Source organism: Octopus bimaculoides, chromosome 2 (assembly GCF_046866305.1).
Source record: "Octopus bimaculoides isolate indiv1 chromosome 2, ASM4686630v1, whole genome shotgun sequence".
NCBI lineage: Eukaryota > Metazoa > Mollusca > Cephalopoda > Octopoda > Octopodidae > Octopus > Octopus bimaculoides.
The window spans coordinates 193,255,880-193,272,939 of NC_142929.1; the positions used below are offsets into that span (position 1 = coordinate 193,255,880).

General features: G+C 38.4%; 1 long non-coding RNA gene across 1 annotated transcript; it reads right to left on the minus strand.

Moving 5' to 3' along the window:
- Window positions 1-12,007: 12,007 nt before the first annotated feature.
- On the minus strand, window positions 12,008-13,741 carry LOC149137332 (uncharacterized). The gene is made up of 2 exons (XR_016240862.1): window positions 13,601-13,741; window positions 12,008-12,171 (listed from the first exon to the last, which is right to left on the minus strand). It is a non-coding gene; the product is annotated as an uncharacterized LOC149137332 (long non-coding RNA).
- Between the last annotated feature and the right edge of the window lie 3,319 nt (window positions 13,742-17,060).

The window sequence follows — 17,060 nt, forward strand, 5'->3', positions numbered from 1 at the left end:
CTGTGCCAGTGCCACATAAAAAATACTGGTGCTGGTGCCATGTAAAAAGCACTCAGCACATTTTGTAAAGTCGTTGACATCGGGAAGGGCATTCGGCCATAGAAACCAAACCAAATCAAACAGGAACCTGGTGCAGCTCCCCAGCTCTAGTCAAGCCATCCAACCCATGCCAGCATGGACAACAGACATTAAAGGTTAACGATGGTGATAATGATGTACAACTCATTTTGGCCAGCTGGAGCAATGTGAAATAAAGTGTCTTGCTCAAGGACACAACACGCCATAAGGAATTGAACTCACGTTGTTATGATTGTGAACTGCATGCCCTGACCACTTTGCCATGCACCTCCACATATAATAGCAAGATTTTAATAGTAAGGAAACAATGTACTCATAGATATAGGATGGCAGGGGTGATTAGGGCTGGAAGACCATCCTGGGTTACCTAAATAAGATTGATCTCTTATTAAATAATAATGATGCCATGTCAAATTAAAAATTTAATTCAAATAAAATAAGAATGTCACAAAAAAAAAATCAAAATAATTCCAGTGACCTGATTAGACATGCCATTACCACCATTTAACATCCATTTTGGATGCTTGCACAAGTCAGACAGGATTTGTTGGGGCAGATTCTCTACAGCTGGATGCCCTTCCTGTTGCCAACACTCATCTGTTACCAAGTAAGATAATATTTACCCCTGTGGCAAGACAGGTTTACTTGTAAGACTGGAAATGAACAAACAGCATTTCTATGGTGATGATGTTCATTTGAAATACAACATTAAGAGAACGCACACACACACAAGAGGCTTCCACACAGTCTCCACCTGAAAAATCCACTCACAAAGCTTTGATCAGCATAAGGCTATAGCAAAAGATACTTTGCCCAAGATTCCACAGAGAGGGGTCAGGAAACGAACTCCTTAACCAAGCACTCTTATACCTTTATGTCTAGAATCAGTCGGGATGTCTAGGACAGAACCACTTGCTGTTTCTGAGAGTCTATATCAATGGTTCTCACCCTTTCTAATATCCAGATCCCAAACTTGGACATTAGGATGGGGAGGCACACCAAAAAAAGGTAAAACACAAATCAAAGAAAAATTTACATTTATAAAGGGAAGACCATTGGGAGCCGCCAGGAGGGTACTTGAGGGCCACATGCTCCTTGGGAGCCATGGTTGAGAATCACTACTCTATAACCTTGCACATATAATCTCTCTCTCTTTCTCTCCCCCCTCTCTCTGTCTCTCTCCATATATATTTATGTGTATCATCAATCTCTATACCCCTCACTCTATAACAAATATTTATTTTGTAAATATATTTTACAAATATCAGTTTATTTTAAACACATGAACTGCAGCATTGTTTTATATTTTTAAAACTTAGAAGTCAAACTCAGACCTGAAGTTACCCCTCCAGATTTCATAGGTAACCCATCCCTTCTGGCAGCATTCACTTCAACACAACCTTCAGTAAGATTCAAGTCTTAAATATCCAGAAAATGAAAAAAAAACGAAAAAAAACAAATTCAGCTATAAAACAAAACTAAACCCTGAAATAATTATCAAATTCTTAATTATGAAGACAAAGGGATTCACTGTCTCTTTAGTACATTTATATCTAAGATAGTTCTACCTTTCAGTGCATCAGGTATGATGTTGAGGGTTCCAGTTGATCTGGAACCATTCATTTTTGCCAACTGAGTGGAGTAACAAGAAACACAGTATCTTGCTCAAAGGCACAATATTCCATCACAGTCTTATCAACACTAGTTAACCGTTGCTTTAACTAAATTAGTTCTTTACTAATTAACTGTTGCTTCTCTACCAACACAAGTCTTTAATACAACACCAGATTGTCTGCAGTGAATTACCATCCACCAATAAATAACCTCTACAAGAGGAGGCAGTGGGGGATGAGATCCAAAGAAAACAATCTTTTGTCTAATACTGCCAGAATGGTACTTTGCTACTTTGTACTTCAAAGATACTCACAGCCACTTTGATACCTGATTCAAAATTTCTAAAGAATACCAAGCGCTTCAGTCACAACTTGAACCTTTTGACCCCATGAAATATTATTAAAAATTGTATAATTCCATCATCACATGATCAACCAGACTTGTTATGCATCACTGGTCACAATGCGCTTTGCATCATTTTAGCTTTTGAATGGTGCCACTGCAGTGGTTAGATGAGTGGTCCAACATTGCCTCTGATCAGTCTGCCACAGGGTGGTTACTCATTGACAATTGAGTGGCCTGGTGCAACATGAAATGAAGTGTTTTGCTCAAAACCACAATGCACCACCCAGTCCAGGAATCAAACCCACAATTTAGCAATTATGAATATAACACCCGAACCCCTTTTACATAATTCCATTGTATTTTTAGAACTTTGGTGCATTTAAGGGTGTGTTTATATAATATTAAGTAAAATCTTCACTAAAAGGATGGTTATATATTCCTGTTGGTTTGTTTTAGAATGTCTGTTGTCAGAGCTTTGTTCTGGTTGAGTCACACCACATGAGAGACTTCTATCATTTTTTTAAAAAAAATATTGTTATGATGATGATTGTTGTTGTTGTTGTATCTGGTTGTTGAGAAAAATAATGAAATACATCAAGATGTTGTTAACGCACAAACAAGAAGGAAAATAACAACACACACACACACACACATATATATAACACTTACACTATTTTATGCGTGTGTGTGTGTGTTCAGGCATGGGTGTTGTTGCCTCCTAAGAAGTTTGCTTCTCAACCACATGGCTCCAGGTTCAGTGCCACTGTGTGGCACCTTGGGCAAGTGTCTTCTAGTCTAGCCCCAGGCTGACCAAAGACTTGGGAGTGGTTTTGGGAGATGGAAACAGAAAGAAGCCAGTCGTATATGTGTGTGTGTGTACTTGTATATATGTATTATTGTGTGGTGTGAGTGTGTGCATGTTTGTGTTGTCTTGTTCTGACATCATGTGACAGCTGTAAATGAGTATCACTGTCAATCGAGCAGTGTCATTCATTTATAATATTCAAGATCATGCCTGACCATGGAGAAATGTCACTTTAGTTGGAAACAGGTAGAGCAGAACATAGAAAATCTGCCTCAAAAGACTGTCTGACCCATGCAAGCATAGAGAAGTGGTCATTAAAAGGATGACCACACAGACACTTGGGCATACACAGAGAGATAACTCTCATTACATCTCATTTTCTTTAAACATGTCATCTTTAAACGCATTCTATTTTGCTAAATAAAATCTGTGTCACTGCACAGAGAAGATTTCCCATCAAATATAATGTCAATAATGAAACAAAGAAGATATTATTGGAAGACATCTAAGACTGAGAGTCGGAACTAGTAACTCTTACATCACTCATTAGTACTCCACATCACTCATTCATGTTTCATTTGACTCCCTAACATTTTCGCTCACACATCAGCTTTTAAGCCTTTAGCACCACCCCCCCTCAACCACAGTCACCTCAATGATTGCTGCACCTGCTAGAAACTGCAGCCAAATCTCACTTAAGAACTAATGGAAATCAGAGCACTTACTTAACAACTGATTTTAATTGGCAGTTGATGATTGGTTGACCATTTCCTCCAAGATAAGCCAGCATTTGGCACCACAAACATTAAAGACCATGAATTCATGGCACCACGACAGTTTGGTGACTTTCTTTATTCTATATGTGTGTGTGTGTATTCATACATACACGTATCTATGTTTATGTGTATACATACGCTTGAAGATATATGTGTGTGTGTGTGTGTGTGTGTGTGTGTATGGTGTGAGAGAGAGGTAGTGATGCAGATAAACAATTAGGCTTTACACACACACACACACACATATATAAAGAGAGAGAGTATAAAAGGAATAAATTATGCTGGTGGATACCATATTATCTCACAAAATGGTATAGGTGCTGACTATGCACAATGGTCCAATTACAGAATGTTGTCAATGGGAGAAAGAGTAATAGCTTAAAAGATATACAGAAGAATTTAGAAATCACCTCTAGTGAAGCGGAGTCAAAATTTATTTTTTGAACCCGTTGAAGACACACAAGATGTTGAAATATTGTTTACTAGATAACAAATGACACTCTTCTTTAAATTTTGACTCTATATCTTCAGGAGTTACCTCAATCTTTTCTATAATAACCAAAATGAAGTAAATTGACAAATTTATTTTTTGAACAATAAATTGAAATTGGAATAAATGTTTTAAAACCATGCTTCAACTGTAATAGCAGAAGAGGTGATTAAAAGATGTCGAAAGTTCACTAGATAACAATGGCACTCTTCTTTTAATTTTGATTTTAATAATAATAATAATAATAATAATAATAACGATAATATTGAGGATATAACCCCAAACATAAGAGAATTACCTCTAAATAAATAACATACTCCACACAGCAAAATGTAAACAAGACTGCTACAATAAATTGAAATTGGAATAAACGTTTTAAAACCATGCTTCAACTGTAATAGCAGAAGAGGTGATTATGAGACCAGAATTTCATTGGATTTAACAAAGTAATACTATCACCTTCAACTGAATATCAAGGCAGGAAGCGTGTTTGAATGGATTCGCTTTGGAAATGTCTTAAGTGGTGGACCCTTTGATGAAATTGCAGTGACTAGAATGCTAAATTGCATACAGAGCAGTGTGTAGTTGCTGCAATGGGAGCATATGTTGGTCATTGTTTTATATATGCTGTAGAAAACTTTAATAAAAAAAGTTTTGGATGTGAATAAATCTCTACTCTACTCTTCCTTACTAATTATGTGTCTGTGTTTGTCCTGCCACCACTGCTTCACAACCAGTATCGATGTGCTTATATCGCCATAACTTAGCAGTTCGGCAAAAGAAACCAATAGAATAAGTACTAAGCTTTGAAAAATAAGTCCTGGGGTCAATTTGTTCAACTAAAAAACTCTTCATGGCAGTGTTCCAGCATGGTCACAGTCAAGTGACTGAAGCAAAGAAAAGAATTTGCAAAACAAAAAAGTCTTGGATATTCAACCAGTAAACATTGGCACCGAAATATAGCAGAAAGCCTGGTTCCTTGCATCAAGAGAAAGTTGGCAAAAGCCAACTGCATGTATGTAGATATGCATGTGTGTATATATGCATGTGAGTGTATATGCATGTGTATGTATGTATGCATGTGTATAAGCATGTATTATATATGCATGTGTGTGCATATGCATGCGTATATATGCATGTATGCATATATGTATGTGTGTGTGTGTAGGAATATATCAGCTGTTCCTGGTAGTTCAACATTTTTCTCTCTTTAAAGACAATATATCCCAACTTTTGTTAATCTTAATGAGTTGCTTAATTTACAGTTCAAACAAGCCAGTAAGGGAGGTTGTAATGCAACAGCTGGTCAGTGTGCTAGAAACAGCAGCCAAATCACCCTCTAGTTACACTTTTACTGTCTTAGGAAAGAAAGACACTTTTGCTAATGTGTTCCTGACGTCTACAATAAACAATGGAGAGTCATGGCTGGAAAACCTCTCAATCCATTTGATCAATGCAACACTAATATTAGGACTATTAGTGCTAGTTTTGACAGCGAAATAAGAATTCTTCAAAGTGTTTGATGGTCACCATTCTGTAGGAATCCATTTAGCTTCCCTAATTAGGTGCAGGCATCATTGTGTGGTAAGAAGCTGGCTTCCCAACCACATGGTTCAGGGTTCAGTTCCACTTAGTGACACTTTTGGCAAGTGTCTTCTAGTATAGCTCCAGCATGACCAAAGCCTTGAGAGTGGAATCGGTTGACGGAAACTGAAAGAAACCCGTGTGTGAGTGTGTGTTTGTCTCTCACCACAGCTTGACAACCAGTGTTGATACGTTTACATCCCTGTAACTTAGTAGTTTGGTAAAAAAAAATAAAAAAAAAAAAAAAAAAAAAAAAAAGACCATTACAGTAAAAACCAGACTTGGAAAAAAATAGGACATGGGGTCAATTCTTCAAGGTAGTGCTCAAATAAAAGATAAAAGAACTAACACAAACAAAAACAAAACAAGCAAATACATTATTATATATTTTATATATGTATATATTATGATTATTATTATATATAATATATAAATATAAAAAATATATATTATATATGCATATATATATATATATATATATATATAAAACATATATATATATAAATATAAAAAACATATATATATATATTAAAAAACATATATATGTATATAAAAAAAAACAACATATATATATATATATATATATAAATATATATATATATATATATAATTTATTATGTGGTAATGTCCACATCACAGTCATCATCATCACCATCATCATTGTTACCACTGGTTATTTGTCAATCTGACATATAAAACTGCTAGACCTTATTATTAAGGGACGGCAAACATTTTTTCAGACGTTCAAAAAACTAAAAAAAAAAAAATACCTAAAAAAGAGCTATTATAAAATAGCTCTTGTTGGATTTGTTGATATTTGAACCTTGGAATCATTCATTCAAAAGTCAATGAATCAGTGAGATTAAACGACAGATTATCCAGTTGTAAGATTATCCAGTTGTAGTCCAGTCAATAAAACCTTGCATTTTATCAAAATTTACCAAATGGTGTTTTCTTGTTTGTCTTCTTCTTCTTGTTATTTTTTCACCTCCTCCTCTTTGTGAAATTCCTGTTTTTCTTTTGGCTTTTTATTGATTTATTATTATCATTATTATTATCTTTTACTTCTCAGAGCTCTCAATCTCACTTGTTCTGGTTAGTTCCGTGAGAATGGACAGCATCCTGTGGTCAAAGACCTCATACCACCATTTTCTACAAATTATAAGACTTAGTTAAGCTCCACGCAGGATGCTCAACACACTCGTTAATCATTGTAATTATAATTATAATTAAGGTGACAAAGGCAGCAAGGTGGCAGAATCATTAGCATGCCAGACGAAAGGCTTAGCGGCATTTCGTCTATCTTCATGTTCTGAGTTCAAATGCCACCGGGGTCAACTTTACCTTTCATCCTTTTGGAGTCGATAAATAACATACCAGTTACAGACAGGGGTTGATGTAATCAACGTAATCCTTTCCTCCCAATTTGAGGCTTTGTGCTTCCAGTAGAAAGGATTATTATTATTATTATTAGGAGCAAAAAGAAGAAGAGTGCCATTGTCATCAAGTGAATAATATTTTGACATCTCGTGTGTCTTCCACAGGTTCAAAAAATAAACATGTCAATCTACTTCATTTTAGTTAATAAGGACTTACTTCAATCCTATAAATATTAACCAAAATAAAGTAGATTGACACGTTTGTTTCTTGAACCTGTGGAAGACACATGAGATGTTGAAGTATCATTCACTTGATGACAATGGCACTCTTCTTTTTTTTGCTTCTATATCTTTTGGAGGACTTACCTCAGTCCTACACCAGTACCGGAAGTTCCTATCTTCTACACCAGTACCAAAAGTTCTTGACTGTCTCCCATGAACACTTCTAAAGGCTTCACGCCATTTCCACCACCCCCACTTAGGGTTTATCCCCTCCTATGTAAGGTGATGATCATTTGGTGCAAAATACGACAGTGGTGTAGTAGATGCAGGCTGAAATGATTGCTACTGATTGTTTATGAATTCTGCAAAATGCGAGCTTTCTTTTCAGGTACATAACGCTGCTGTTCCCCGCCCCAGGGTCTCACGGGCCCATACCCCCCACACCCTCAGGGTTGGCACTCTGATAGGTAGGTCTGGTGAGATTGTTGAGATGATTGAACGGAGATGTGTCGATATCTGCTGCTTCCAAGAAGTAAGATGGAAAAGGAGGTTCGCTAGGTTCATTACAGGCAAACAACACAGGTACAAGATTTTCTGGACAGGGAACACAGACGGGGTCGGAGGCGTGGGCATACTTCTTGCAGAGAAATGGGTGGATAAGGTAATCGAGGTAGTTAGAGTATCCAATAGAATACTTAAGATTAGATTAGTCCTTCACCATGGGTTAGCAACCATTATCTCAGCCTATGCCCCTCAGCTGGGGCTACCTGACGGACAGAAAGACCAATTTTATGACACCCTTCTACAGACTACCTCGTCGACGAATGACAGGGATCTTCTCTTTGTGGCTGGTGACTTCAATGGTCATGTTGGACAACATTCAGGGGTCTTCTATGGCGTACATGGAGGCTATGGTTTTGGTTCCCGCAATGAGGAGGGAACCAGGCTGCTGGAGTTCTGTGATGCAAATGACCTTATGGTCTGCAATACTAACTTCAGGAAACCTGCCAGTCACCTAGTCACCTACCGTTCTGGTAGGCACACTAGCCAAATTGACTACATCCTCAACAGGAAAAGGGAAAGATGGCTGCTTAGAAATGCCAAAAGCTTCCCAGGCGAAGAATGTACCCCACAACATAGACTAGTAGTTAGTGACTTCAGGATCAGGGCTAAGTGGTTGCGCAGAAGATGACCAGCTTGGAGGAGAAGGGTCTGGAAGCTCAAAGATCCTGCGAATGGACAGAGATTTAGAGACTTATTACTCGAAACCTTTGACGAAATAGAGGGGGATGTAGCTTCACACGATGTAGAAGACAACTGGAGGTTTCTACGGGACAACCTGCTGAGGGTCACTGACCAGATCTGTGGATGGTGCAAAGTCACCTCTCGACCCAAAATAACGTGGTGGTGGAACACTGTTGTTGACAGGGCTATTAGAGAAAAGAAACAGGCTTGGAAGGACGGGAAGAACGGTGGTAGCAGGGAATTGTATCAGACTGCCAGAAGGGACGCTAGGAGACAGGTTTATTTAGCCAGAGGGGAAGCAGGTAAGAAAAAATTTGCCAATGTTCTGCAACGTGAGGACCAAAGACTTGAGGTATTTTGTTGCAAGACAGTGTGTGAGAGAGAATCATGATGTCGTGGGAGAGAAATGTGTCTGCATGGATGATGGTACGCTTGCACTAAATGAGGCTGCAAAGAAAGAGGTTTGGAGACGCCACTACGAAAGATTGCTCAATAAAGAGAATGAATGGGAGAAAGAGAGTCTGTCGAATGCCGACCCAACTGAGGGACCAGCTATCCGAGTTGACAGTACCATGGTAGATAAAGCAATTAAGAGTATGAAGACAGGGAAGGCCCCCGGCCCATCAGGAATCACTGCAGAGATGCTCAAAATATCTGGCAGTGTCGGCTATAGCCTAGTCACCCATATTGTTAACCAGGTGATACACGAAGGAGTCATACCCAATGACTGGTGCAGCAGCACTAAAGTCAACTGCTACAAAGGTAAAGGTGATGCTTTAGATACAAATAATTACAGAGGTATCAAGCTGTTAGATCAGGTAATGAAAGTCACAGAGAGGGTCATAGCCCAACTAATTAGGGTGCGAGTCAGTTTAGATGAGATGCAGTTTGGGTTCGTGCCAGGGAAAAGCACCACTGATGCTATATTTCTGGTAAGACAGCTGCAGGAGAAATACCTAGCCAAGGATAAACCTCTGTACCTAGCTTTTGTTGATATGGAGAAAGCCTTTGACAGGGTCCCCCGATCTCTCATCTGGTGATCAATGAGGAAACTAGGGATAGAAGAATGGTTAGTGAGAGCTGAGCAAGCCATGTACAGAGACACTGTCAGTAAGGTGAGGGTTGGCAATGAGTACAGTGAAGAATTCCAGGTAAAGGTAGGGGTCCACCAAGGTTCTGTCCTCAGCCCCTTTTATTTATCATAGTCCTCCAGGCTATAACAGAGGAATTCAAGACAGGTTGCCCCTGGGAGCTCCTCTATGCTGATGACCTTGCCCTAATTGCGGAGTCACTATCAGAACTAGAGGAGAAGTTTCAGGTGTGGAAGCAGGGACTAGAATCGAAGGGCCTTAGAGTCAACTTAGCTAAAACCAAAGTCCTAATAAGTAGGAAGGTAGAAAAAACACAAATCCCTTCAGGTAGATGGCCCTGCTCAATCTGTAGAAAAGGCATAGGTAGAAACTCTATAAGATGTACCCAGTGTAAGCTATGGACACATAAGTGGTGCAGCAATATCAAAGGAAGGCTAACTAGGAAGTTAGTTTTTGTATGTGGCAGATGTGGCAGATGTTCAGGTGCAATAAACACTGAAAATGTGCATAAAACAACCTTTGCCACACTCCAGGGAGAAAAACTAGACGTAGTTGATAGCTTCCGCTATCTAGGTGACCAAGTTAGTAGTGGGGGAGGGTGCGCTGAAAGTGTAACTGCTAGAATAAGAATAGTTTGGGCAAAGTTCAGAGAGCTCTTACCTCTGCTGGTGATAAAGAGCCTCTCACTCAGAGTAAAAGGCAGACTGTATGACGCATGTGTACGAACAGCCATGCTACATGGCAGTGAAACATGGGCTGTGACTGCTGAGGACATGCGTAAGCTCACAAGAAATGAAGCCAGTATCCTCCGATGGATGTGTAATGTCAGTGTGCATACTAGACAGAGTGTAAGTACCTTGAGAGAAAAGTTGAACCTAAGAAGCATCAGTTGTGGTGTGCAAGAGAGACGATTGCGCTGGTATGGACATGTGGTGAGAATGGATGAGGATAGCTGTGTGAAAAAGTGCCACACCCTAACAGTTGAGGGAAAATGTGGAAGAGGTAGGCCCAGGAAGACCTGGGATGAGGTGGTGAGACATGACCTTCGAACATTGGGCCTCAGTGAGGCAATGACTTCTGACAGAGACCTTTGGAAATATGCTGTGCATGAGAACACCTGGCAAGCCAAGTGAGACCATAATCCAAGGCCTCTGCCTGGGGTGTAGCCAGCCCACTTATGCGTACCTTTCCTTCATTGGACACTAAACTCCGCTTGCAAAGACCTGTTGAGGCAAGTGAAATCGAAATCGAACTAAATTCGACGACTGGCATCCATGCCAACGTTGTCTCCTTCATTGGACACGAAACTTGGCTTGTGAAGACCTGTTGGGGCAAGCGAAAGCAAAATCATGATGGCACCTGTGCCGATGGCACTTGTGCCGCTGGCACATGTAAAGACATTCGAGCGAGATCGTTGCCAGTGCCGCCGAATTGGCTCCTGTGCAGGTGGCATGTAAAATACACCATTTTGAGCGTGGCCGTTGCTAGTACCGCCTGACTGGCCTTCGTGCCGGTGGCACGTAAAAGCACCCACTACTCTCTCAGAGTGGTTGGTGTTAGGAAGGGCATCCAGCTGTAGAATCTCTGCCGGCTATCCTTCGGTACTAGTACGCTAAATGCCAAATCGTCCACGTGGCGTTTGTTTACATCAATTGGGCATTTTTCGTAGGGGAAGAGGGAAAGGAGGCGAAAGAGATAGAAAGCGAGTTTAACGTTTTTTTGTGATGCCCTGTACCCATATATGCATGTATGTATACATATAGATGTAGGTATGTACATATATGTATGGATATATGCATATATAGAAAGAGATAGAAATAGAAAGAGAGAGATAGATAGAGAGAGAGAGAGAGGGAAGGCGAGAGATAACTGACATGTGTTTTTAAGGGAGGGAGAGATAGAGAGAGAGCCGATATTCCTTTGCTGTGAGGAAGAGGGGAAAGATATGATTATTTAGACAGGACTCTTCATCAAATTTAGAAAATTTTTTCATTAAGTATTATGAGACAAATCCCCAAAAATGAAGAGAATGATTCCAGTTCATGTCAAATGATTTAGAAAGTATATAAATACATAAAAACACAAAAAAACATTTCTGTAGAAACATTTAACACTTACCTCAAATTCTTCATTTGCTTGGAAGAAGCATTCAGGTTTCTCATAGCATTTTATGCGACATGGTTTCACTGTTTGGCTCTGCTTTTAGTTTTCCTTTGGCTTCCAAGATGTCTACCTTTTTTCTGTTTATCTTCGATTTTGTTGTTATTGGATTCCCTCTTTTTCTTTCTTTTAAATGGTAGTTCCTTTTTTTTTTTGTTTTCCAAACTCAAAAATTAACCATAGGTCTTTTCTTGGTCTTTCTGATTTTATATGCCAGATTTTCTTTTTCATTTTGGGGTTTCGTCATGAAGTTGGAGCCGTTTCAATTGATATCTCTACAGCTACAGAGAAGATCAAGTCGTTCAGACGAACTCATATTCAGAGCATATATTCTTTGCAGGCTGTTATATTCATCCTTTCATTCAGCCGTTTTGTCCTTTGTCTTTTTTTAAACATAAATTATTTTTATTAACTTATTTTTACAGGAACATTAAATTATCGAGAGAGAAAAAAAACCATAATTACCAAGGAAACGAAGAAGAAAAAAAGGGTGCGAATGAAGCAGCAGAAGATGGTGGGGAGGGAGTAACAGGTTGTCCACCCCAGAACAAATGACGTGTTTAGCGATTCCTTGCAGACACGATTGCAAGGGCGTTTGTGACAGAGAATGGCCAGTGACGCTTCGTGCAGCAGCAGAAGCCATCATACCACACACAGGACTCGCTTCTCAGACGGTCTTCAGTTATTCCAATTTTGCAATGGAATTTGGCAGTGCAAGGGTTCAAGAACAGCAGAAGTCTCGACAGCAACAATCACACACCATTTAAGCTCTTGGTGTACGCTTTGTGTGTAGTTTTGATCCTTCTGTGCTGTAACCGTACATTTTGTGTATAGACAACCCTGTCCTACATAATTTTACTTTCGTTTGTGGGGATCCAGTCGGTTGGCTGCCAGCATCAATTCTGCTCGAATCAATTTAATATTCAGTGAAATGATACACTTTTATTGGTTAATGAATGACGTGAAAACCATTTTCATTAAAAGTCAATAAAAAGAGAATTATTAGCAATTAAAGTTTAAAAATTTATGAACTGGTCAACCAAATCTTTGCTTTTTAAAAATATCTAATTTGTAACATGTTGTTCATCGCATTTGCATTAAATGCATATTGAATGCTTAATTAAAACTATTTGTTAATCTGTTTCTTTAGTTGTGAGGTGTGCTAAAAAATAACAGCTAAATAACGTTTTTTGAATAAATCTTTAAAATTAACAGAAACATTTATTTAAATGAAAGAAAATTACCGGAGAACTTTCATCTAATTCTTCCAAATCTTTCTGTTAAAACTATTGAAGCCATTTGCGCTACTTTCAGAATGCTGACAACATGTGCAGTCACGCACAAAATGACGGTTTCCAAATCCTGTTTCCTGACTGGGTGAAAATGATCCAACTTTAAACCTCTTTAACTTTTTAAAAACATTTTTCTGGGGAAAATGAAATTTGACTTGGAAAAGTATATTATTGTGCTAAATTCTAAAATTTTCGATAAACTTTAATTTTTGAAATGCTGGCAGCCAAACCAACTAGATCCCATTTGGGTATTCATTACTTGTATATGTGGTTACCTCTGTGTGTGTTCCTTTCGTTTTTGTATAGGATCATGTTTTGAGGAAGGTAGGATCTGAGTAATTTTTAACCATTTTTTTTTTTACCGATGGACCCCTTTCGTGCCTATTTTACTCAGGTGAACCCTCAAAGCTATTTGATGTTTAAAAATTCCTATTAGCATATTTTTATAGGTAATCTTCCAGTTTCGAGAGGTAAAAGAAATAAATAAAAATATTCAAGGGAAATAACTGAACGACTTACCAGTATTATCCGTACTACTTTTTCTCTAAAACAGCATGCGACGGAATTTTAACAGGCAGGAAAGAATCTAAAACAGCATGCGACGGAATTTTTTTTTTTTTTATAAAAGTTTAAAATGTTTTTTTCTTTTTACAAACAGCATGCGACTTTTTTCCATCTATTCTGTCACCACGTGTAATAAGTCCGCATGGTACTAGACAGTCGTCGCAGGTAAACTTATTTCTAATAAGTCGACGACGCGCACACCATTCCAACATTCTGTATCTTGAGCTACTGCTTAAATCACAGATTTTCCTCTAATATTAATTCACGAGTGAGGATTTCGTTTTCAACAACAATAAGATGTTGTGCAGCCGGTCTTCCACGAGGCATTTTCTATTTCTCATAAGAAACTATGATATTCAATCACGTGTGTGATTTATATATAAACAGTTAACGTCAATCAAATCACATGATTTATTTATAAACAAAGTAGTACGGATAATACTGGTAGTACGGATAATACTCGGACCCTCAAAGGTCATACAGACCCCAGTTGAACACCCTCGGACCCTCAAAGGTCATATAGACCCTGGTCGAACCCCCTCGGTTTAGTGTGATTGAATGTTCTTTTTATTTTTAATGTCTACTTTATCAATCAGTTTGTCTACTTCGATTTTAGGTACTTTAGCCTCACATAAAATAAACTTTCGCACGTTTCCTAGTTCGTTTCTTCTTCTTCTTCCAGAGTTGCTGTCTCTTTTACGGTTCTTGGATGTTTCGGGTAAAGAGAGAGAATTATTATGTCGAATACATTTCAATATCATCGCTATTTGTTCAACGTTGTCTTTTAATGTTGTTTTCTGTTGGATGATAAACATCTGATCAGTCAACCTGTTTAATGTTAACTTTGAGACTGTCTCAGAGCAGTGCAATGGTTCTTAACCATTTCGGATGATACTCACAGACCGAAATTTCTTGTTATTTTGATTTGTTAATCTCCGTCGAAAACCTAATTAGTAATATTAATACTTCTAGAGTCGCCTTTGAAAAGTATTCGTTCCTTTTTGTATTCGTTCTTAGAAATTCATCATTTTCAGTTTGCTTTGCTTCTCTTTGAAACAAGAAGTTTCTGTGGGTCTTATTAACATCATTAACGGAGTTGTAGAATCATTTGATTTTTGTATACATATTTATAAAACATTTGAGTGGAGGTGCTGTGCTGAGTATGACTGGATTAACATACAGCACCGAGTACAAGTGAGGAAAACATATTCTTCTAATTATGACCGAGTAGAACACACTGTACCATGCAGAAATAGGACGGCATTCATAGGAAAGTACAACTAACTGGTAGAATATGCCACATAGATGTGAGACATGCTGTACAGAGTACAACTCAGATGATACACTAAGCTGTGTACAGCTGAGATTGCTCAATTTTCCTTAGCTGAGTCTATGCACAACACATTTTTTTCCTGGTTTATGTCCTTTCCATTTTCTTGGGAAAGCCATGAATCTCCCAACCCATCTTCCTCAACTCTATAATTATTAACCCTTAAAAGGCGACAAGCTAGCAGAACCATAAGCATGCCAAGCCAAACTCTTAGTAGCATCTTGTCCATCTCTACATTCTGAGTTCAAATTCCACCAAGGTCGATTTTGATGTTTATCCTTTCCGATAAGTCCCAGTTGGGCTTTGGAAAGAATGTCATAAAATTGAAGTCTTAGACGTCTTCTAAGAATCCTTTACATTTCTTTATTATTCTACTTCACTGTGTTGTGAGGGTGGGATGGGGACATCAACGGGGAGTTTAGGGTCACTCAGGAGGTGCCCATCTTTTATCCTTTACTTATTTCAGTCGTTAGAATGTGGCCATGCTGGGGCACCACCTTGAAGAGTTTTTAGCCGAATGAATCAACCCCAGAACTTATGTTTTTTTTTAAGCCTGATGTTTATTCTATCAGACTCCTTTTGTTGAACAACTAAGTTACATGGACATACACAAACCAACACCGCTCGGGGTTTGGTGATTAGAGTCCAATAGAATAAGTACTCAGCTTAAAAAAGAAAATCCTGGAGTTGATTCAGTCAACTAAAATTCCTTCCAGCATGGCCACAGTCTGGTGACCGAAACAAGTAAAAGACAACAAAGTATGGGACAGGGACACACAAACCCTTAATAACTGCTCAGAAGAAAAGAATGGGGTGGGTATTACACTTTATGACACAAAATGTCTGGTGGACAGAAGACCTAAACACTTGGTGTGTCTTTCATTGGTGACTTTCTTTTGGTGACAACGGACAATGAGAGTGAGGCCTATGAATAAAACAAATACATTTGTTACATTTCAACAAGTTGCAAAAGATTGATAAAAAATGTTTACCTTTATATTGCTGTTAAAAAAGGGTCAAAAAGCCCCAAAATAATTGCTTCTAATTTAGGGCAGAGTGAGGTTAATAAATACCATCAACCCCAATACCTGACAGACACTTTATTTCATCAACCCTGGGAACCAAAAAGCCTTAAAGTTAACTTAGCAAAGACTAAAGTTTTAGTAAACAAACAGGGATAGCCTTGGTTGATACAGTTCTATATTTAAGAGACAAGGAATTATTTACATTAGACGGATATTTGTCCTCATCTTGTTTGTTGTTAACACAACGTTTCGGCTGATACACCCTCCAGCCTTCATTAGGTGTCTTGGGGAAATTTCAAACCTGGGTTCTCATTCCTAAAGTATTTTTCAATGTAATTATTATTACTATTATTATTATTATTATTATTATTCAGGTCACTGCCTGGAATCGAACTCAGAATAATAACATCGAAAAATACCTTAGGAATGAGAATCCAGGTTCGAAATTTCCCCAAGACACCCGATGAAGGCTGGAGGGTATATCAGCCGAAATGTTGTGTTAACAACAAACAAGATGAGGACAGATATCCGTCAAATGTAAATAAAGCCTCAGTTGATATCCAGTAGAAAAGGTACTGGACGATGTTTCATACAGAGTACCCAGTGCAAGCTATGGGCAGATCAGAAGTGTAGAAGAATGACAAGAAGGTTAACAGAGAAAGTAGTGCATGTGTATGTGGCAGATGTGCAAGAACATACAGGAAAATAGATTTCCTCAAATGCCAAAGGGGATCCTTAGAGGTAGTAGTTTCTGTTGCCTAGGTGATAAAATTAACAGTGGAGGAGAATGCTCTGAAAGTGTAATAATTAGAATAAGAAGTGGTAGGAGAGAGTTCAGAGTTATTAGCTTTGTTCATAATAAAGGGCCCCTCCGTTAGAATGAAGGGCAGATTGTATGGATAGCAGTGAAAAATTGGCCATGGATGGAGGGGGCAGAGAGAGACTAGAAAGGAACGAAGCTAGAATGCTCTGGAAGATGAGCAACATCATCTGTGCATGACAAAAATGGTGCTGAGAAAAAAAGTGAGGACAAGAAAGGAGACTGGTTTAGTCAGATGAT